The 23,811-nt window shown below is 44.6% G+C and overlaps 1 protein-coding gene across 1 annotated transcript in view; it reads left to right on the forward strand.

Moving 5' to 3' along the window:
- The first annotated feature begins 1,698 nt into the window (after window positions 1–1,698).
- The window catches only part of erfl1 (Ets2 repressor factor like 1), a 49,301-nt gene continuing 27,188 nt past the window's right edge, over window positions 1,699–23,811 (forward strand). The window contains exons 1-2 of the mRNA XM_046400634.1: window positions 1,699–2,308; window positions 15,395–15,561. The gene's annotated coding sequence lies outside the window, so the exon portion shown is untranslated. The remainder of the gene's footprint in view (window positions 2,309–15,394; window positions 15,562–23,811) is intronic.

The raw sequence follows: 23,811 nt of genomic DNA on the forward strand, positions 1-23,811 counted from the left end.
AATTGTAGGTCATTGTATTCTTCGCCTGTCCTCAAAGGTTTCACAAATAAAATACCAAGAAGTCTTTCATCCACCATAAACTAATGCCGTAAAAGAAATACAGTCCAGTTAGAGGCAAGAGGGTTTCAGGGAATCAGTGGAGCTCCTGTACTCCATTAAGAGACCCAAAGCCACTGGTCCGGTTTGTGTAGTTTAGTTGGTTGTGACCAGCCTGTGCAACATGTATCTGTGCACTTGGTCCAAATTATAAGTGGCCGTATTATACGAGGAGCCTCACAGGTTTCACAAATAAAATGCCAAACGCTGGTTCATCTGTAGAGGAAAACATGACATAGAGAAAAACACTACAATCCAGTAAGAGGTTGTCAAAGAATCACTGGATTTTACAGAAACTCAGCCATTTAACTCGTGTTTATCTTCTCATTTTCTGTTGGGTTTGACGTGCAGTATTTCTAATTTTCATCACATTTGTGTCATGTGTTTGTGCTCCTTTGAAATGCAACATATTTTGGGCCAATAAGTGTCCTTGTGGGCATGTTGCGTTGAAAACCAGACACACAGATGTGCTGAAAATGACACGTCAGTTGTCAGAGTGAAGCAGTAGCAGAGTGTGCCAGTAGCTCCAATGACTCTGTGCTCTAACATCCAAGGGAAAGCCACGTGAATCTCAATCCCATAATTGATTTTGATAAACTAACATGCATGGTGTGAGGAAGTCCTCTTGCATTGGGGAGAAAATAGGAGTGTGTCCGAGAGGCCACCCCCGCCCCCCTAAATCAGCAATGATAAAAGTGGAGCTGAAATGGGTTGTTGGATGGAATCAAGAGAAATGAGATACACCAAATTAGAAGAGATTGGCCTGATGGACTTGGATTAGAAGGAAAAGAGGTGTATAGGGAGGGGATGACGAGAAAAGGAGTGAGTGAGGGAGTGAGTGAGTGCATATGTGGAAGATGGGGAGAAACGGAGGCGAGGGGAGGGAGGGGGGGGGTCTCGGTACTTGGCAGTCTCTGGGTATCTCAGGTTCTCTCCGGCCGGGAAAGCGGTCGATATTTAATTGTTATTGCTAGCATGGAACGCACGGAAGCGGGGCCTGTACGAAAATTTCTCATTTATTTGGTATTCTTGTTTTCTCTCCTTTTCCTCCTTCCACCCGCGGCCCCTCTTTGCAGGGTGGGGTGGAGGAAAGTGAGGGGAGGTGTGTATGAGTGTGTGTGTGTGTGTGTGTGTCGGGGTGGGGGTCTTCTGTGCGCACTGGGGGCAAATGGAGAAAGGGGATGAGATCCCTGGATGAAATCTGAAAGGGGGGGGACAAACACCGCGTCCTCCTCTCCCAAGTTTAGTTTCAGTCCCTAGACGCATCATATCCACCCTCTATCACCTCGACGCTGCCCCCTCCACCCTCCCTGTCTTCCCTCACTCCATCTACCCCCACCTGTCCAGAATGAAAAATCCGTCATTTTCATCAAACGTCCAACCAAATATTATCTACACTCCATTCCCAAAGATCGAATCTTATTTAGGGTCGACGGGATTCGCCATCTGTTTTCAAATTTCATTCCTCCATGAACTTTATTTTCCCTCGACTTTGGACAAAATTATAACCCGATCGATCCGCTTTGTGGCCGCCACCCGTCTACATATATTTTCCTCGTGCGGCCTCTTCACTGTGCAGGTCAATTTTCTGTCTCACGTCCACAGGAACACGTGCAGAACACAGTCTGCAGCTGATAGAAACTTAAATGCAGTCGGGCTGATGTGAGGTGGAGATTCAGGCTCAGCACCTTCTCTTTTTTCCTCCCCCACCTTCTCTCTGCGCTCTCATCCTTCCCCGCGCCCGCTCTCTCCCCTCTCTTCGCGCTTTCTCCTTTAACACCTGCGTGGTTCTCTTTGCTTTCCCCTCCGTTTTTTGGTTTCATTGCTCATGTAAACTAGCCTACAACATACCAATTTCGGACAGTAGCCGGTTGCATTGGAGTCCCCCCCCTCCTTTTTTTTCCTGTCAACTTTTTGTTGCTCCGAGGACAACTTTTCTCTCGCTATAGTCATGCGCGCTGTTTCTTCATCTCACTCGTCTTGATCCCCCCCCCCCGTGCTCTCTCCACCCCCCTACGAGCTACATTCATTCACCCTGCGAGTCATAGATCATGCCAGTTTAACTCTTCACCAATGCAGTTTAATGCAGGAGGAAGGATGCGCGGTCCGATCTGTTAAATTGCCCTGATTACCATCCGTCCTCTGCGCACGTCGACAGGATTCAACCCGAGTGGGAGCTGCTGGTCAAGTCAATGAACGTACATCGCTAAAGGTAAGCAACCCACTTCCTCATTCTGTTACGAACAAGTGGCATTAATAATTGAGAAACGCGTCAGAGATCAGATTATCGTGAGAAATATAATGCACTTTGGTGAGCGGGAAACATGCGCACCTCCTGCAGAAATTGATTGATTGAAAGCTCTGTAAGCTTGTGCGCTGGAAGAGTTGTGGAACAGCGCGCGGTGCGCAGCACGTCTTCCTCCGAACAGGTCGGCAGCTCTTCGTAAGGTTTCTGCTTTTAAGTGAAAACGTGTTTGCGTGTTGCACCTGTGATCTTTATCTCACAGCAGCTTCCGGGACCGAGAAGAGGGGAAGCAGAGAGGTGTCAGTGTTGTGAGGATGAAAAGTATAAGAACGGTCTGGGAAGTGGAACGCGAACTTGGGGAATGAGGATCACTTCAGAAAAGTTGTCTCAAGTCAAGACGACGTCGGACGTCGTGCCCGTCCGTGCGCGTGCGCAGAGACACATTTTCATGTTTGATGACTTGACGGCTACATGTGTATTTAGTGGCAGCGGTAGTGGATTAATGCAATATCATGTAAGCTTGAAAGTGACCGCAACCACGCATCTACGGTGTGGTGTGCTGGCTTATACATGTATTCTAACTGTACATCAGCTGGTATCTGTGTTTTCTTAAACCACAGGAGTATGTCAGTTGTTGTACCAAGATGAATGTTGCTCATCCTTTGTGCATTATGGAGCACAAACAGCTTTCTATCGCGCTTACCATTTTTCTGGCACTATCACAAATATGGTCAGATTTAACTTGCAGATGCCGTGATAATTGGGAATTTCACTCATTTTAAGATCTTAACATCATATTCATGTGACCTGAGGTGTTTTGGGGGTTATGAACTCCTTCCCAAACGCAGAGAGCAGAGAAGTGAGACCTTAATCTTTGATGTCCAATTGATAAAAGCACTCCGGAGCTGTTTGATACAGAATGGGAGACTGACCTTGTGAACTCGTGCAAAAGTGTGACTGAGTTTGTAGCCTGCATCTTTGCGAACTTTATATCATCTTCACGATTTCAGTTTCAAGACAAGCCGATGACTGAGGATGTCAAGGTTACATAGGACCTGTCACCACACGCAGTACATGTGTATAAGGTCCTTGAGATTGTTGTTGAGATCATTTGTACCATCATGAACTTCAACATTTGTAGTTATCTTATGTTGATTTTCATTATGTCCCTAATTACTGATGCTCACTGTGTATATACAGTGTTAAAAGTGTGAATTCGAATACCCTTGCTTGGGTATTCGACACACACACACACACACACACACACACACACACACGCTTACTTCACCCCAATACTGTCAGTATGACCTTTTCATTGATTTTGAGTTCTTGTCACGCAAGGTCAAAAACATTGCTTGTAAATTGAGATGGCTCCAGCTGTTTTCCTCATTTATAGATCAAAATCAAATGTGCGACATGAAATTATACTACACTGAGCGTGCAGGGAAACGAGGAACGTCTGTGCTAGCCATGCAGTTACTCAAAAATAAATGATGAAAAATAAATGTCAGCTGTTGACAGCACAAACCTGCTGCTTGTGTTAATAGCACAGTTTTGATGCAATAAAATAATCTGAACAAATCCGTTGGATTTGCAAAGTACTGAGAGTGCAAAATCTAAAATGAGAACCTGATCAATATCTGTACTGATCAAGTGGTTTCAACAGCAAGATATGACAAACTAAATACATGTGATGTTTTTAGCTTCATAGGTGCAATACTGCATGCATCCCATGAACTAATATACATGTGAACTAAGGCTTTAGTACATAAAAGTAGTTTCAACTCATTTGCTCATTTTTTTCTTCCTGCATTTTGCTGCTTTGATTAAAACATCAGCTTTTCAAAAGCCACAGTGATTTCTCATTTACTGTTACAAGAGAAGCAGCTTTTCAATTTTTTCTTACCTCATTCATGAAATATTGCATTTTTTAAGTACTCCAATACAAGTAATGAGTACCCTGTTACAACCTTCCCCTTGTTTTAGATAACAACATGTAGGCAACATCCTTTTATCGAGTTTATTCTTTATGTTTGATTTTGCACAGCAAGACACAATTACATTAGTAAACTTGGCATACACCCCAGTTGACTTTGCTTGTTAATATAGATCTAGATTTTCAGATAACACATTTCAACCTTAAAATTCAGTGTTATTTTTCTTTTAGTAACTGAAATTTGGCAGAGTATCCTCACCCAAGAGGGAATCTTCCTTTTGTCGACTGGAGAATGTCTGGATTTCCTGGGGCCAAAGAACCTGGACTTGCATCTAATCTTTTACACCAGCACCCAGCATGGGCAGAGTGATCCTGCCTGAGACTGCTTGAGTCTGAAATCCTCACTGGAGCTGACAGGAAGATGTTTAGTTTCCACTTCAGTCTTTATGTTTTTTTTCTGCATGGCCATTACCAACACCCCTGCAGTTCTCACTTCTTCCTGAAAGAACTTTTCATACTGGCACTGGTAATGTGTTAATCAATACGGTAGTTTTGTGCTTATTCTAAACCACATTATATCCGCACCCTCTGTATGAAGCAGGGCTCAGTGATGGCCCACTGCAAGGGAGCGTCCCTCCATTGATTAGGTATTAGCTTCACCACCTCCGACGCCCAGCCACTTGTTTGCAAACAGTGCTCTGCTTGGGAGGTATTCGAGCGATAGCTAAGCATGGGAGCCAATATTTATAGAGGCTTTAACAGGTTCATTGTAGTCGGTGGTGATGGTTCCACCGAGGGATGACGCACTCATAAAGGACCCAACGGAGTATTTCCCCATGCACACAGCGTTTGACAGTACAGTCAATGGCTCCAATCGTTCCTCATCTGCTTTATGGCCACACAGACGTTTATGGCTGTTATGGGGTTAAAATGAAAGCATTAATGGATGCGAAGGGCAAGGACTCTATTCAGCAGGGTGCTGCATTTAATCAAGGGTCACTCTGTGTAAAGTCCATAATCCACTTGCTGACAGTTAGTGCCACCCCAGGGTTTTGCTTGTATACACACACGCTGTTGCTTCAAGGGATGTGATGGGTGAAATGCGCTCACTTTATTCACTGAAATGTGATGAAACCAAATCAGCAGCCTCTCAATCACTTGTACTCAATTTGTTAATGATGTTTTAGTCCAGAGATATCCGTTGTGTAGGATCATAAACAATAAGCATGATTTTTGATGCACCTGTCAACAAGACGTTAAATATATTGTTGAAACGTGCACTATTGTATCTGTAGTAGCAGTTAACACATTCATGGCATTCACACGCATGTTTTTGTTGTTGGACTAAATCATGCATGAAGTAGTCAGATTACAGTATGATGACTTGAAAGAAGTGCTAAAATGCAGCTACTCCATTGTGCGTTAGTCTTGCTATAGCCGTGTTTACAGTTTTCAGTGTGTTGGCACAAGTTTAACCTTCCAAGCTTGTGTCCACTCATTTCTTTCTCCTTCCTCTTCTGAATCATCATTATTCCGTTGCTCTCCTCTCAGTGCCTCCTTCAGCCCCGTTGAGCTTCTGTTTGAATTGTGTCTCTTGCTACCTATTAGTCTTTCCCCACTTTTTTTTTTCCTGGCACATTCCCATCTTCCGCTACAGCAAAAGCAGCTTTCTTTGTAGACGGCGTGCCCCCTGTTTTGGAGTCGCTGACCCCCCTCGGCTCTCTCCTCTCCCTACCGTCTCCCACTTAACCCCATATTTCACAGCTGAACTACGGCTAATTTCCCCCCAGTCCTCCGAACAGCGCTCTCTCCACTGCTGGATCACGCTTAATTACCCACAATTAAAGCCAAACGCTAACGAGAAAATTGCTCTGTTATGAAATTACTTCAAAAGGACTAGAGTAAGTAGAATGGATTGGAGCGAAAGTTGGGTATAGCCTGGAGTGGAAGGGAAGAGCTTCTGTGCTGTGTTTTCCCCTCAAGCTGTCTCAGTGGAAGGCAGTAAGCAAAGACTCCGTTGGCAACACCCAAAGCTGTAGATTACAATATTCAACAGCTAAACCCAAGTGTTGGGACAAGTATTCACTTTAGTAATGAAAGAGTGGATGTTTGAACGCTTTGTTGTGAAAGGGGAAATGACTTTGAGTGCTCCTTTGGTCTCTTTAATCACAGCAGTACGTTATATATGATATCTGTCATTTCATGCATCTCACTTAAAGAAATATATGTTACATTATGTCTCATGACTGCATTGAAATAGTAGCAGCCACTGTAGCCAGTGTGGCCATTGGATTTTAAATAGATTGCCTGCACTCTGTATGAAATGAAATTATGGCTGTTCTTTAAGCTGATTCTTATTACATTTCATGAATTGAAAGTAACATACTGTAATCACTGTGCATGTCATGGTCTGCACAGACGTTATCCAAAGACATGTCACACTGATGTATTGATGACCAAGCTTGAACAATATTACTTAATAACTTCCGTTTTCTAGAGGCCACAAACAAAGTGTTTGGGAAGCCATGTTTTTTGCAGGAAGCAAGTTTAACACAGACTTGTTTGACTAGCTAGGTCTCGGATTCTACTAAAATAAACCAGCACCAAGTAGTGTTGAAACTTCTCCAGTCAGGTGATAGCTGCCTTAATTTATTTTTTTGTGTCCACAACTAGTAAAGTATTGCCTTTGTGTAGTCTTTCTCATAACCAATCACAGCAACTGTTCTTCGATTTAATGTGTGTTTGGCCCACTATCGCAGCAGCTACAACCTACAGTCTGTTGTGTGGTGTGTTTGACAGAGTTGGCAGTTCAGCACGCTGAGGCATCATATGAAGCACTCTACTGGTACAAAGGCCTTTTAACCAATTCAAATTTGGACCTGATGGTTGATGAAAATGTAAGGCATCAACGAAGTATTTCAGTTCATCCTGAGGTGGATATGAATATGTTCAACAAATTTCACCGAAGTTGTTGTTGAGACATTTCACTTTCAAATGCAAATATCAACATCATGGTGGTGCCAGTCAGAGAATCACCAAAGTCAAAAGGCTTCACCTGCTGAGGACTATGAATGGCTTTTCAAAATATCTTTGTGATCCCTTCAAAAACTGGTGTGATGTTTCGGTGTCTACCAAAGCGATGGACTGACCAAACAACTGAAGAAATATTGACAGGAACACCTCAGTCCTGGTTACTCTGGAGAATTCTCACTGTCAGCATTTTTCCTGGCTGCTATTACTGTTGTAGAAAATAGTTTCAACGAAAACTCTTCATGTGTTCACAGCGAGATCTGTGGAGTGTTTGAGTAACTGGGACCTATTTTTGGAGAGACGCATTGATGTTGAATTTTAGAACTCTTAACTTTTTGTTGCTGTGGGCACCACAATTGAAATTCAATTCACCTCCATTGTATTGAGGTGGAGGCTGAAATCTCAGACAGTTCTCTCAAACTGTGGCCACGTAAAGCAAAAATGTGCATAGGCACCACTAGAGGTTAAGTCAGAAAATATACACGCATTCGTAATTTCTGCAAGACAACACTTCAGGCCTTGTTTTTACATTGGTACACATGAAAACACAAAATCTGGAATGATGGGTGTCTGATTGGTGCCATCAAAACAAACCCCTACTACATATAATGATGTTACACTGCGATCATGAGCGCATTCTTGTAAACGTAATCGTATTATCTCATGAAACCTTACTGAAACGGTCTCGCTGCAGCCGAGCTGAATTGAGACACCCAGATGTTACAGTGTATCCGGCACATATATACCTGACCACAAACCCCATTCCCTGTCACCGAGGAACGAGACGAGCCTTCCACACCGCCTGCCCCCATCGACCTCCCAGCCCAATCCAATCTACAGCCGGCAAAACGAAACAAATAAACACTAATTCGGATTATTTACGTCCAGTTTACACCACATGACGCGAGGTATGAGAGGGAGGGGGGGAAGAAAGAGCTATATGGTGGGTGGATAATTGTAACAGAGGTAGTAATAAGTGCAGCAGCTACAGTGATAACAATTAGATTTGATTTCATTTGAGAATGCCTCCACAGCTGCTCCCCACTCACCCCCTTAACCCCCTTCTTCGCCTTTTTCCCTCCCCCTCCTCCTCCTCCTCCTCCTCTCACTCCCCTCGCTCCTCTCCCCCTAGATTAAAGTGGGTGTGTTAATTCCGTGGTGTAGCGATCGAACAGCTCTGGCAACAATGGGAAATGGGCTATTGATCAGAACAGCTCAGATTAAGACTAGGCAGTGGAGCTCTTTCTTGCTCTCTTTCCCCTCCTTTTCTCTCCATTTCCCACCTCCTTCTGCCTGTCTTCCTGTCTGTCCTGCTTGTGTCTCACCCCACCACCCACCCCCACGCCCCCATGCTCCTTTCTCTCCCTCTCTCTTGCCTTTCACACCCATGAAGAAGCAGACAGAGTGTTTGAATGTATAAGAGAGTCTAAGTGTCCGTGAGGATTTCCTTCTCCTTCCTCCCTGTCCCTCCTCCCTTGCTCTCACTGCTTCCCTCTCCTAATTTCTGCACCGACGTCATAGCTCCTCAGTTCTCCTCAAGCGCTACATTTGAGCTTTGTCAGTTCTACAGGATGCATAGATACTGACAAAAGGAATATGGTATCCAGGAGCGGAAATATAATGCACACAAATATAATGCGCCTTTTAACAGTTCACTCCGCTGCAGTCTGACATCCATTCACATGAGATTTTATATCAATCAGTCACAGAGAGGCCCTGTGTTGGGCCACAATTAAAATCCGTCCTATCAGAACAGCACACCTACCAAAATTAGCTGTCATGATCAGGCCCCAGGACAGAAGACATTGGATTTGCATTGGATAGACATAAAACATACCAAATGTGAGGAGACAGCAAATCCATACAGTGAAAAGTGAGCTAAGAATCCCCTGCTCTACTTATATTAATTAACTCAGTCAATGTGGATGTGATAGGTCAGTTATTCATCCTCTTCCAGCGCCTCTCCACTCTGTCACATATACCTCCCAGGTGTCAGAGGCTCAGACGCTCCAGCTGCTGAGCAGGGATCGGCAAGGGGAGGAGGAGGAGGAGGAAGGGGGGACACCCTACGCTGGATGTTAGAATGAGCTGGCCTGAGATCAGTGGTTAGAGGTTACTGGCATGTTTCAGTGTGTACACTTCTGCTTTTGCCCTTTTTCAGATTTTAGAGGTGACATGCACACATGCAACAGACACTGCATGCATGTACAAATACTGACATGCACTTGCAGCACACACACACACACAAACACACACCAGTGGTCACATCAATATTGCCATGACCCTCAGGGGGATTCACAGTATTGGCAAAGCTTTCATCTGCTGAGTGTGTGAGTGTCTGATACTCCCTGCTTCTGACACACACACACACACACACACACTCGCAAGCGTGACACACAAAGAAAAGAAAGAAAGAGTTAAACACAGGAACACTTTTTCTCTGGTTGTATCTTTGTGCAGATGTGGGCCCAAAAATCAGGGCACAGAGTTGAGAGAGTGTCAGCTGGAGGTTTTAGCAGGCAGTGACAGAAGGCTGAGATCAGCATCCGACACTAGAGGGCGATAAAGAGACACATGGGTTGTATCTGAGTGTGTGGTTATGGATGTGTGTGTGTGTGTGTGTGTGTGTGTGGCTGACCTTGTTGTACCAACAGCACTCCATATATCAAACATTTTGGGCCACACAACAGTTTTGTATTCCAGTTATGTATTTTGAAACAGCTTTAAACACGTGAGATATGCAAGAGACTGAAGAGTGCAAAAATATCAGTTATTGTTGCACCTACTGATTATTTTCATTATTGATTAATCCGCTGATTATTTTATTGATTTCAATTGATAAAATCTTTGGTCCATAAAATTACAGAAAGTAGTGAATAATGCCCAATGTGGCATCTTAAAATTGCTCGTTTTGTCCAACAAACGGTTCCAAATGCAAAGTTATTTCATTTATGATAGTAAAGAACAACAAATCTTTACATTTGACTTACCGCAACCAGCGAGGGTTTGGCATTTTTTGCATCAAAAGTTACATTTAAAAATCAATTGTAATTACATTCACCGGTGAAAATACTTCTGCCATGTCACTTCTGCTACTCGGCACTGAAAATGATTGCCTCCCAAAGCTACTTTTTTACTAACAGCATCTGGTCACTGCTGACATGACACTTTAGCCTCCTCAGCAGCGGGTAGATGTCACGTTAGCAGCACAACAATTTGACCTTATTCCACTGTCGGAGTCATTATAAATCAGAGTAACTTTAGCTTTAGGGACCCAGCATCTCGCTCTTCCTTCCCGCATCAGCCCCCCCACCACACACACACACACACACACACACACACCTCCTTCAAGCTCCTCTCCTCCTCCTTTGATTCCTGTGTCATATACTTCAGCTGCGCTCGAATGAGTTCCATAGGTTTACCTAATTGATTATTAAGTTGCTGATTGGGGATCAATTAAATAATTAAAGTTTGTTAAGGGCAGAGTCAATTTACTGGCACAGAAGCCAGGGCATGCTCTTCTTTACTTACTCTCTGTGTGTGTGTGTGTGTGTGTGTGTGTGTGTGTGAGATTTGATTGATGCAGACGGTTGACAGAAATGATGCTATACTGAGAAGACAATGTCTCATCATCACTCGGATTTAGCAGCAGGGAAATTGTGCATTAAAACAGCGTGTTTCTTCATAGGACAGGTAGACTTTGACCTTTACTGAGCGACGTTCATTTTGGGTTCCCGTCATATTCACGGAACACCAAGGAAATATGGTAGCATCACACTCCACAGGAAATCAGTGTTTCCTCCAGTATCAGACCTGAATCCAGCTCTGCGGTTTATAGGTGGAGGTTTTTCTGTCAGGGAAAACGCTGTGGAGCGCAGTGAATCCCAGCTGCGGCTCCTTCAAGTGACCACTTTCATTGTTTGCTTGTGGGAATTGCTCTGTGATTCGAGTTGAGCAACTTTCGAGGGGGGCGAGGGGGGGGGGGGGTCCACATGTTGGTGAACACAGTTGACTCCTTGGTGGCCGAGAGGTGAGACAGAGGGGGGTGGAGAGGCTCCTCTTGTGGCGGCACAGAGAGCCCTGAAAGAGAAAGCGCGCACACACACACACACACACACACACACACACACAAACCTCATATATGAGACACAGGAGCGGAAACGGGTCGAATCCTACTTCAAATTCTCTTTCCTCTCGGCTTGTCGACCGGGGAAAACAAACCGACCCGCGGCACAGCGAATGGGGATTTACTAATTAACTACTTGCACACACGCACACACACACACACACACGGGGGAGAGAGAGAGAGAGAGAGAGAGAGAGAGATGCACACCTCCTCTCCTCCCTCCCTCCCTCCCTCCTCCTCCTCCTCACCCCTCCCTCCCTCCCTCTGCTCTCCTCCTCGGGTTCAGGATGGTAGTAGTGCTGCCTCTCCGGTCGCTGGCTCGGTGCGCCGTCAGACTGAAAACGTGTGGATAGACCGGTCGCGCTTCATCCGGTGAGAGCTTTGACAGCACTTCCCGAAAATAAACACTGGAGGTACGTTGTCGTCTTTGGGTATTTTATTACATGTGATATGTATCTTTTTGTTGTTGTTCGAGGGGAAGAAAAAAGTTGTGGTTGTTGTGCACTAGTGATGGGTTTGCGCTGGCGCTATTATTGTCGGTTATTTTATGATTTTTGTTGTTGCTTGAACGTTTTAAGTCTGTGTCGTTATCGGTTTTATCGGTGAACCTTGCAACAAAAGTTGAAGCGTGCGTAAGTTCGCTCATGCTGCTATTATTTAGAAGGATTTAGTTTTATTTTTCGGATTTGGTCTTCTTCTCGGAAACGTTGAGAAAGTTTAAATCATTTGACAGCGCACACACACACGCACACAGTGGCGGAGGGAAATAAATATCGTGGTTTTGGCGTGCATGGGTGCAGGTGTGAAAGTCTGGGCTGCACGGGAGCACTTTGATGCGTTCAGCTGTCGGCGTTGGCCCGGATTAGCCTTTAAGTGTCTCTATTTGTTAAAGCGTCCAGCTCTCACCTCCGCACCCCGCCGTATCAATCAGTCAATTAAACAGCCACTCACACACAGCGAGCTGCGCCTCAGCCGGAGCATCTCTCCCTCTCAGTGTGTGTGTGTGTGTGTGTGTGTGAGACCCAGTTTAATGTACCTTTATAAACATATTAGCAAATGTGCGTGAGTGTGAATGTGTGTGCGTGTGATATTTATGCTCAGGCGGATTTTATTTGTGTGCGTCACGCCGCTTGTGCCATCATGCTTATAGATGTAATGACACGTGATAATATTTTGGTTTGTAATTAATTTTTAATTAATCGATGATCGGTTTGATAATTAATTAATCAGTCGTTTGTTTTAGTTTCTCGGCTTAAAGTTGGAGTTGATTTCAAGTTCACCCACCTGGCGTGAAGAGTCCGTCAGAGAGTTTGTCAGCAATTTTTCCTATCAATTTTTCCTTTTTATTTTTCCTGATTCTTTGCAAACCCGCAGCAGCAGCAGCAGCAGCAGCAGCAGTAACAACTCGTGGACTGTCTGTGACCACCAGTCAATGTTTTCACCAAAAGAAAATGCCGAAGTTTACCCCATCAGGACTGAAGCCGGTGATTTCTGCGTGTGCTTACATGCTCGCAAGGGAGTTCGTTTCAGAAGTGAGCGCATCAATACAGCGCGGAGCCAAACTGGGAAAAAAAAATATATTTGGAATAATCTTTATGTGAATCCACTGGTTTCTCCTCAGATTTTTTTTTTTTTCCTCTCTTTTTGGTGTTTACCCCCTTACAACTTTGATGCATATTTATGCGCGCCGTGGGTGTACTCCTATCAATTATTTGTGCCAGTATATTTCCAGATAAACAGTGTTTGTAAATCAATACATGCATGTAACTATTGCAGATTAAGAGATCGATCAATGGATCCAGCCTAACCCCAACCAATGTTGTTTTTCTGCCGTTAATTATTCACGTCTAACTTTCCACAACTCCAGCCTGCCTCATCAAAGTTTTAACTCGTGAGCGTGTGTGTGTGTGTGTAAAAGTGTAAAAGAGTGTGTCTGATGAAAAAACAGCATTTGCAAACGGGGAAGTTAGCTGAGTTTATTTTATTTAATGTGCAGTTGAGATTTTTTTTTTTTTTTGCAGCATGCTTATTATTATAAGCATAGACATATAATAATAAATATATTCTAGATGTGTTTGTTTTTTAAAACGAGTAATAAATAAATAAATTACAGTCTTTTTGATTCTGATCGTTTGTTTTCTGACATCTTCAAAAGTTGTTTCTTGGCTGTGTGTGTGTGTGTGTGTGTGTGTGTGTGTGTGAGAACTTTGAGGCCAACGTGTTGAACCTCTCCTCTTCTCTCCTCTCCGGCCGTTTAATTGGATTATTTCCCTGGTTTTGTGCTTCCTCTCGCCGGCCGTCTCATCCGTCTCTGTGCTGTCAATACTTGGTGGAAATATTTCCGACATTAAATGGCATTTGGGGAAATTTCTCCCCACGTCACTCACCCTCCCCTCCTCCATGCTTCACCTCGCCACGGCCGGCTTTGAACTCGTTAACCCGTCCAATTACATTTGTTCTAATATCAGCGCCTTCTGCTATTGACCACAGACTGCGCAGTTAGTTATTCTAAATATGTCTGCAGCCACTGACGGCACTTGTCTGATCCATTTATTTACGGGCCTAATAACAACAACAACAATAATAATAATAATAATAATAATTTATTGCATTATTACCTGATCTCATATAATTAGCAAGATAAAACATTTTCGTTTAAAAACAAAATAATTCTCGTCATATCGAACGAATAATCTGCACTCAACAGTTTATTTCTCAAAGCGTCCCGATTCAAATGAAACTCCACCGCTTTATTTTCGATTATTCTGCCACATTATTATCATCACAATCGTTAGAGAATTTATTTTGTTCACGTCAGTAGATTTTTTTTTTTTAACCTTTAAAAATATAAGACACTAATTTACTGCTGCTCACTTCACTTGTGATGTACTCGCTGTCACTTCCAGGAAAGGCAAATATAAATATTTTTAATTTATCATCTGTGGATCTATTCTTTTTTGCTTTATTTTTAGAGCGTTATTATGTTATATTAGATTCCCTTTTTTTTAAAGTCTCTCGAGCTTTTTCATGTCTAATATATTCTTTGAAACATTATTAATTTTCGGGTTGTGATCGTGCCTCCTCGGTGAAGAATTAAGATTTGGGATGTAACCTCCCCTTCCCATTTTTTTTTCTGTTCTTCCTTTTTCCCTCTTTTTTTTGGACATAGACTATTGGCTTTCTTTTATTCATCGAGGCAGTCGACCTATGGGGGCTCTCACCTCTCCTCATCTCCATCTCATTCGGAAAAAGAAACTTCTGACAGGTGCGAGGGGCGGGTTTGATTTTTTAAAAATGCTCTCATCCTTAATGTGTTGTCATCTGGAAAGCAGTTTCGTATGATCAAAGTGCGGCTAGTTAGTGCGGTCAATATCCTTTCCAGCAAGCTTCTCATATATCGATAACAAGACAGCAGAGCCTCTCGCTGAGCTGCGTTCAGGGCCTCTGTATCCGCGCTGTGTGCAGGTAAACCCGGATGCACCCCGTGCGTAAAAAGAGCTATAACCTCCTATAGACATTTCACGAGGTTTTAATATAAATACATGCAAAGTCACTCTGGGGATTTTGTTGGAATTTCGTAGCGATTTGAATTCGGAAGAGAAGAAATCCCATCAAGTGCGTTAAGGTCATTGACAAAAAAAAAGGTGTGGATAAAGACGCGCTATTTAAGCCATTAAAGGGGCATTATAGTAATTTTTCTCACACTGGCATCTCTTCCTGCCTCTCGCTGTCTCCGTTACTGTTTGACAGTAAAGAGTAAATAGGGTGATTGATCTGCGGTCTGAGGGGCAGCGGTGGTCCTGTGGGAAAACAGCACAGCAGCAGTTCCAGGATCGGCTCCACTCAGCTGGACCCGCACTTTATTTACTGTGCTTTCATTTATTACAATTTGAATGAAATTATATCTCTCTATATATTTATATACAAGATGGAAATTAAATTTATCATCTGCTGTTTTTAGTGACGCCTTCGTGCAGTGCAGCAGCGGCACTTGTCCCTCCCGCCTCCTCCCTTCCTCCCTCCCTCCCTCCCGGGTTGGAACAGGCGCAGCGGCAAATAAACTCCAGTCCAGTCCGAGAGACGGTGATCGGGCTTCGGCCTCTGAGGCGGGGCGACGCGGAAGTCCAGGTGAGTGAACGTCCTCCTCTTCGTCCTCCTCCTCCTCATCATCATCGTACTCAGCCTCGCTTTTCTTCGCCGCTTCCCTGTTTCACTTGCCCTTCATTTGTCTTTAAAAGCACGCTCGTGGAAACACCATACTTTTCATATTGATGTTTCTCCACGGGACGAGTCACGTGTTGTTGATATAAAAGTGAAGACCACAAATGTGCAGTTTGGAGTTAAAAATTGTGACACTTGCAGCTGACACTTTTTAATTTGAAAGATATGTTACAGCACAACGTGAAATCAGTGAGACTGACGCTCTCTGGGCGTCTGTTAGATTTGATTGTGTCATGACGGGCAGCTTTTTCTTGTTCAGATACTTTAATCAGCTTTGGATTCAGGGTGTTTTTTTGTTTTTGTTTTTTTTTTTGGGTCTGGATTGTGTGCAACATTTTGAGAAACCTCTTTATTGCCTTTAAAAACGTGTCAGCGGTGAAACAGCACAGACCTGTCTGTGAATAATCCAAGGTGTTCAATGCGCCATGCAATCGCCTTTGGCCATTTCCAACCATATGCAGGAGGATTCTCCTTCAGCCAGCCAGCCAGCCATTCTTCCTGTCTGACATTAGCCCCATGGCGCACCTTAAAATTTGTGCTTTATTGTTCATTATTCAACATGCGTTTGGGTGTGGACACACTTCTACCTGTTACACTCCAAGCCAATAGGGCAATTGAAGGACTCCTCTGTATCTTTCACACCATCTCCAGGCCCCTGTCCCTCTTCCCCTCCCCCTCATCCTCCACCCCCCTCCTCTCTCGTGGCCCTCGTACCCCTGTTGTCTCTCGCTGCCACACCTGGTAACTACAAACTTGTACACAATAATAACAGCCAGATGTATCCATCTATCTCTCTATCTAGCCTGTCGGCAGTTAGTGGAGTGGCTGAGAGACTTGCAGGCGTGAAAGGTCAGTTAATCAATGGCGCACAATTTGACAAATCCCAGCGACTCTTATCGTCCTCACGGGCGTTTAGGGCTGAAAGGAGGACCACCGAGATAAATGCTTAATCCTGACTGCACCGTGTGAAAGAGAGAGAGAGAGAGAGAGAGAGAGGACACATACAGGACTGCTGTGAAAGGAGATGGACATGCAAAGGTTGGGAGGTGGGGGGAATGGAAGAGTTGGTGAGTGGAGAGGAGAGAGAAATGGGAGGAAGAAGGAGACGTGGAAGTGGCTCAAAGCAGAACTGGAAGGTGAACAAATGTGCCTGCATTTGGCAATGACACAATCTTCTTTTTCTCCCACTGTCACAATGAAGAAAAAAAAAAAAAAGAAGAAGCGGGTGTGGGGGTTGACTTTGTGGCAGCTCAGATCATCAAATTCGCTTCAGGCTGGACAGGCCATGCACACGCCTTCTGGGCTGACATAGAAATCCTGGTTCGCTCCTCTCGGTTGTGGCTCTGCTGCTGTGTGTAAAGTTGAGAAAAACCCGAGGAAAACAAAGGTGTATGAGTGGTTGAATTCTCCTGTGGCATGTTAGCCCGCCTGCAGCAGTGTGCAACCAAGAGGAAAATGAGCTTTTGTCCACAAGGCTGGCTTCTTTTTTTTTTTTCCCCTCAGTTTTTTTGAACTGCAGGGGTTTGGAAGGTGGCACAGTCTCTTTGCCCTTATACCCTTTAAGAGGGATCGCCCCAGTATGACACGGCAGCAGCTGTTTTGAACTGTAATGCACTTTTTATTTCTTGACGTGGTCTTACAGGCATGAATCTCATTTAGGTTTGTGCTCAAAATGATGTCACTGTCAACAAAAACCGAATTTCCCGAACGCGCATGTGTGTTTTCTCACATCAGGTGCCCGAGAGCCGCCTGAGCAATCGCACAGACGGACACTCGTGTCCTCTGTCTCCGTCTCAATACAAGTTCAATGTAATTCGATTGAGATTAGTTGCACTGGCATGACAGCAGATCCCTAGTATTGCCAAAGCACTTAAGAGGCAATGACGGGAGCACATCGACGTGCGCTAACGCATACGTACACAACACCCTGCGACTGACCAGCCTTATAGAGAGAGAGAGAGTGGAGAATGGACTGATGGAGTGACAGCCAAGTAAAAGACGGTTTGGCAAAATCTCAGGATGACAAAGTTAAAGGATGATAGAAAGTTGTCGAAAGAGTGTGAAAACAAGAGGAGAAAAATGATGAAGGGACCCGGATGACAAGCAGAGCTGAAGCATGACAGAGTGCGTCCAAAAAAGATGAAAGAATGATTGACTCACAGGGGAGTAATGGAGGGGAGGAAGAAGGACGGAGATGAAATTGAGAAAGAAGGAGGGAGAGGAGGTAACCGAGAGCAAAGCAAACAAGAAAAAGGTGATGCTGGAAGAGGAGGAGAAGAAAGGAGAGTGATGGAGAAAGGGATGAAGACAGAAAAAGGGAGGACAAGAGATAAAGGGAACAAGAGAGGATAAAATGTTTAAGAGTGATGTACGAGAAGAGCGGAGAGGAAGAGATTTACTAGAAGAGAGATTAAGTCAAGTTGTCCCCGGTCAGTCATTAATCCGATTTAAGAGCAATTAAGGTGAGACTGATTCCTTCCTAGAGAGAAAGAAATAGATGGAGAGGGTGAAGGGGGGGGGGGGAGAAAGAGAGGAGACAGTGAGGAGAGAGGAGAAAAGAGTGATTGAAAGAGAAAAGTGGGAAAATAAAACAGGTGTCTGAACCCTGAATGCCAGCTAGTGGACGAGTTAGAAACAGAAAACGTAGCAAAAATATTGCAGACTGTGAGATGTGATTATTTTACACAGTTCTAATGTTTTACCACACCCACAAAATAAAATATTACTTAAAACTAGATCAACCTGGCTGTAAGGAAAACTGTTAAAAGCTCAAGCAGAGGTTGGAGTGAGAGATGAAATGGATCTTTTTTAAACGGTTGTACAAAAGGCTTTGCTTGTGTTTTGTTTTTTTAAACTTTTTTAGCTTTTTTTTTTAATCCATGGATTTCTCATGAGATCAGGATCATACAAAAGTAACCCTTGACACTGTTCACAGAAGCTTAATGGGGAAAAAAAACACAGCCAACCAAGACCTCCAGTCTGCATGTCGGAGCTGTGCTACCTGTGAGATTATTCCTGTGAGAGTGGACTCAAGTTGTAACGCTGAGCTTGAGGTGAAAGCGGAGAGAAGAAATAGACGGAGGTAAAGAGACAGAGAGTGAGCGGACGAATCTCCTTTGAATGAGAATGGGGAAAAAAAGCACCGAAGTAATGAACGTGTCGCCCATCCTCCTCCTCCTCCTCGCCCCCTTCCTCCTACTCCAACAAACCCCTCCAATCCCCACTCGGCGTGCTCTGTTGTTCCAGATGTGTATCAGAGGTCTCGGGGTCGACAGAAGGGTCCCTCTACTGCTGTAGCATTTCTGTGTCTATTGGGAGATGGTGGTCCTGATAGCTCGGCCGCCTGACACGTACACAACAGTACATAAATCAAACGCACACATACGTGCACTCACTCCATTTATCTCCCACTCAAGCAGTGCGGTGATAGCAGCCAACTCTGCATAGAGTCAGAGAGAGGGAGAGGTTGTGGTCTGTCTTGTTAAGTGGGAAAGTAATGGGTAGCTGTGAAAGGTTTACTTCTGTTGCTGCCATCTCTATTGTTCAGGCCTTTCCAGTGTTTGCGCCTCTTTTGTTTGATGTGCTTGAGCAGTATATAGCACACTCAACTGCGTCCATAATTGCTGTTGCACATAACTGCAGGACAACAGTGTGTTATTATGAAGCCCGTTAAGCCAAAGAATGGAGCAAATTGAAAGCAGAGGTCATAGATTTTGTTGTACAAAATTTTAGGTATCAGATTTTACATGATTTTTATTGACTTACATCAATGCTGAATTCATCTGGGTTTTTTTTTGTTTTGTTTGTTTGTTTTAAAACCTGCTCACCATGATAGTGAAAATTACTTATATATCTCCTTATTTTGAATTTCATTCTTTATCCTGGCTTTTCTGCTATCAAGAGTCTGTCTATTTTTCCATAATGCATCCACTGCAGTTTCTGTACCAATCTGGAGCCCATCACAAGTCCCAGATTGAGAGGCCATTTGGCTGCTGTTGACAGGAGGGAGCAGCTATTGACAGGGCCCTGCCGGGGAGGCGTGTCTCAAGCCCCGCGTCCAAAGCGTTTGTGGCGTTTAATACACTGTAGCAGTGGTCTTCACAGCCCTCACCCTGCATGCTACTGCCATAAGGATCAATATGCACTGGGTTAGAGAGAAATGGACCATCTGATGCACACTCAGAGAGGGGGATGAGGGAAAAGGAGTGAGAGAGACAGAAACAGCAGGGAGGGGTGGGTTAGCAAGGGATTTAAAGAGAAAAGGGAGGAAGACGCTTGAAAAGGGGAGATGGCGAGACCAAAAAGAGGAGAGGAGAAGACAGGAAATGATTAAAGGTGTGGTTTAAGAGACATGGAGGCAGAGCACTGCCTGGCACTAAGATAGATGGCAAGGGAGAGAAAGTGGTCAGTGGTTGAAAGAGACATTCAGCTGGGAGAGAAAACAGATTGGAGTGAACGGGGATGGAAGCTGAAAAAGAGGAAGACTCCAGACACCGGGGAGGATACACACAGAGAAGGAAAAAAGACATAGGGGAAGAGAAGAGTGGAAGATAGGAAGGGGGGGCAGAGGAAAGGAGGGGGGGGGGACAGAAAGAGAGAGTGGGGTGCAGGGGAAGGATGAGGGAGGAGGAAGGGGAGGGGGGGTAAAATTTCCATCAGGTTTTCAATTGGGGCGGATCAATAGTGTATTAGAGCTCACCTTGACCCCGTCTCTCCCCCTTCTCCCCGGCCCAGCACACAGGCCAAGCTACTCTCCCTCACAGCAGGGGACGGAGAGGGGGAGAGATTGCATTACGGACTCCCTTTCTTGGACCAAAGTGGCAGAAAATGGCACAATAAAAGCAAGAGCGGACAGAAAGAAAGAGGAAAACTAAGTCGCGGCAGGCAGAAACAGAGAACGTGGGAGACAAGGAGTAAGAGAGGGAGCGTAGTGAGCGGGTGGAGTCACCAGCGGGTGTTGTCGTGCTTGTTTGGACTGAGCTTTCAGGGAGAGGAAACTGGTTGGGTGCATGTAAAGGCAAGACTTGTGTGTGTTTATATCAGCAAAACACTCAGAAGGACAGGTTGGAGCTGAGATATTGTGTCTTCTAGAATGCATACACATACTTGCAAATATAATTTGTTTATTTAATTGTGCCCACTCACATGAGCTGCATAACCTTGATAGTTAGTGCTCTGTATTGCAACACACATCATCCTCTGGGTTGTATTTCTGCTGTCTGCTGGAGTCATCGGGTCTGCATGCAGAAGTGCTCACATATCCAATCAGACACTCATGCATAAGGCCGGTTTATTCATATGACGTCTTTGAAAAGTGTGGGCTGCTTTAAAGGAACATTATGTAGTTAGTTTACCCTAAAATAGCAGATTCAAAATAATTTGATGGTACACTGATTTGTAATCCGTCCCACTCTAATGCCTGTTCTTAAACTTCTTAAACTAACTCTTCACATTATACATGTGCATACATACATTATGGAGAAAATGTTTGCTGTTTTTCCCTCTGATGTCTGCGGCTACTCTGCCTCAAATCTGTGATGGACAGATAGCTTTACACGTTGCCAAAGTGACCACTAACTGCTGCTAACTTTAGCCGCCATTGCCTAGTTAGCCCAGTTAGCCGTACAGCTAGCTGAGCTCAGAGCACCATGTAGTATTTATGTTTACGCCACTAGCACGGATGTCTGGGAAGAGCTGGAATGGCCATCAGAACCAGAGCCGGGCAACCAGTAAACAGAATCAGGCTCAGCAGCCTCCACAGTCTTTGTGGCAGAGGTGTAGAGACCAGAGAGCATGTTGATGGAAGACACTAAGAAGAGAAAAGTAGAGATACCTATTGCAAGAGGTCAAACAAGAGTAAATCTCTGACTAACTCTTAGTCATTGGTGAGTTAAAGGCTACAGGACAGATAAGAAGCTAGTTCTGGCTCTGGCTTTGGCTTTGGCACTGAGGGCCGCCAAAACGCAGGTGACATACTGTACAGTGCCTGAAGACTTCCTGTGTGACGCTGAAGCTCCTGCTGTTACTGCTCTGCTTGTGTGCAGGCTATGTAGACATTGTGTCATGGTGCGGAGGGTGAAATGGTGTGTGGCACATCCTCGTCTCCTGTGCAATTAATATTTGCTTCTTTTCTATTACTGTAGCCACAATCTTTCACTTCAGATGAATTACAATGCAGTTGCCATGGATAGATATTGCAGGAATCAGTCATTTTAAAAACACTGGGATTGGACTTACAAAAATCTGTCAGTGAATTGTCATTCTGTAGTTTGCAGGGTCATTAGTGACAGCTAACCTGTTTGTTAACATTTGCCTCCTTTCACATCCGACAGACACAATGAAGTAGGAGCAGCAGTGAAATGATGTTTCTTGCCACCCGATGAGTGTCCAGCATTCACAGGCCTTTTTGCTACATTTTGGTCTCCACCAGCTCCTTGATTTTCACCTTATCCAAGAGTTTCAGACAGAAATGGCTGCTCATTATTTTTTTAGGGGGTTGATGAGACCTATGAAACAGAAAATGAGCTAAAAGCTGCATGTAGATTTAGAGCTGTTGTTCCCCAGTGGGTTTGACACTGTCAGCTCACTTGATTAATATCAAAAGACATCACCTAATGTTTTCTGATACAATCAGACTTCAGCAATGCTAAAATGTCTCTGATTTTTCCATAGGATGTGATGTAAAAACTTCTGCTTTTGCAGCCTGCTGTGAGAATAAATTGCACTCACACACGCAGACATACATAAGGCTGGTAGGACACCCTCCATCACTGGAGGACAGCAAGACATGAAGCTGTTTGAGGACAGAGGCAGGGGGCAGAGGGAGCGCATTGATGGGGGAGAGAGGTTGAATAAAAAAAATTGATCTGGGAATTTAGCATTTAGACACAGTTTACAAAGCGATATAGAGGGGAGGCACGGGAGCAGAGGGGACCGTGCAGGGGAGGACACTTAACTTTACAATAGGTCAGGCTGTTTGACTGTCTGTAGCCCTGACATCCTGCCTTGTGCATATACCGCAGAAAATAAACACAAAATACGCTTCTCAGATTCTCCTCTCAACGATCCATCTTTTGGGCGAGTGTGTGATTTAGCTGTTTAGACAGGAGCTTGTTTGTAAAAGCGCAGACCTACTAGCAGCACCATCCTCATCTCTTCCCCACATTTCCTAATGCTGTTCCTATTGTCACCCATCCACACTCCGGTGCACATGCACACGCCAAGACGCTTGACAACAACACACAAATGCACGCACCACACACACACACACACACACTAGCACACAAAGTCTGTCCCACTCGCTGAGGGGGAGAAAGGGAAAGAAAAAAGGAGAGAAAAAAGAAATCGATCGCCGGGGATAGCGGTGCGCGTCGGAGAATCGTATCTTGTCAAAATAATATATTACCCTCATCCCCGCCTGATCGATGCGGTGGATTAGGGACGGAGGGCTCCCTCTCTCCCCTCCTCTCTCTCCCTCTCTTCCTGCTCGGTGCTTGGTGCAGTTTAATATTTACCTCCGTGAAAGAGCGGCCGCGACGGCTCTCAGCCCTAATTGATTCCGACACATGGGGCTCTGTGCTCAGGCTGCGGATGAGAGAGGGAGGGCCGGCTGGAATGCAGAGGGAGAGAAGAGAAGGAAAGACCAAAGGAAAGAATGAAAAAGAAGAGAGAGAGAGAGAGAGAGAGAGAGAGAGAGAGAGGGAGGGAGGGAGGGGGGGGTACAAGTGGAGGGAGAAGACAAGAGTGTAAACAGCAAAATAGTGCAAAGTGTGATGAATGCATATGCTTCTTTTGAGGAGGGGAGAGACAAAAGAAAGGAAGGAGAAATGAGCTGCAGGAAATGCCAAGTATTCAGTTTAACAAAAGTGTATGGATAAAGTTTACAGGGGTGATAGAGAGACGGAGTGACAGAACTAAAAACCAGGGAGGAAAACCTTGGAAGTCAGAGGAAATATAGATGGAAAGGTGTTAAGATGAGAGCCCGGGGTAGAGAGTGATGGTGATGTACCTAGCACAAATTGGAGGGAGAGGGATGAATGGAAGTGATAGTGGAGAGGAAATGAATCAGGAAGAACGAGGGAAACGGAGAGGAGTAGGTGGAAATGGGACAGCAAGCGGAAACGGCTTCGGGAGAGCAGGAAGAGAAACGGGAGGGAT

Source organism: Scatophagus argus, chromosome 9 (assembly GCF_020382885.2).
Source record: "Scatophagus argus isolate fScaArg1 chromosome 9, fScaArg1.pri, whole genome shotgun sequence".
Classification (NCBI taxonomy): domain Eukaryota; kingdom Metazoa; phylum Chordata; class Actinopteri; family Scatophagidae; genus Scatophagus; species Scatophagus argus.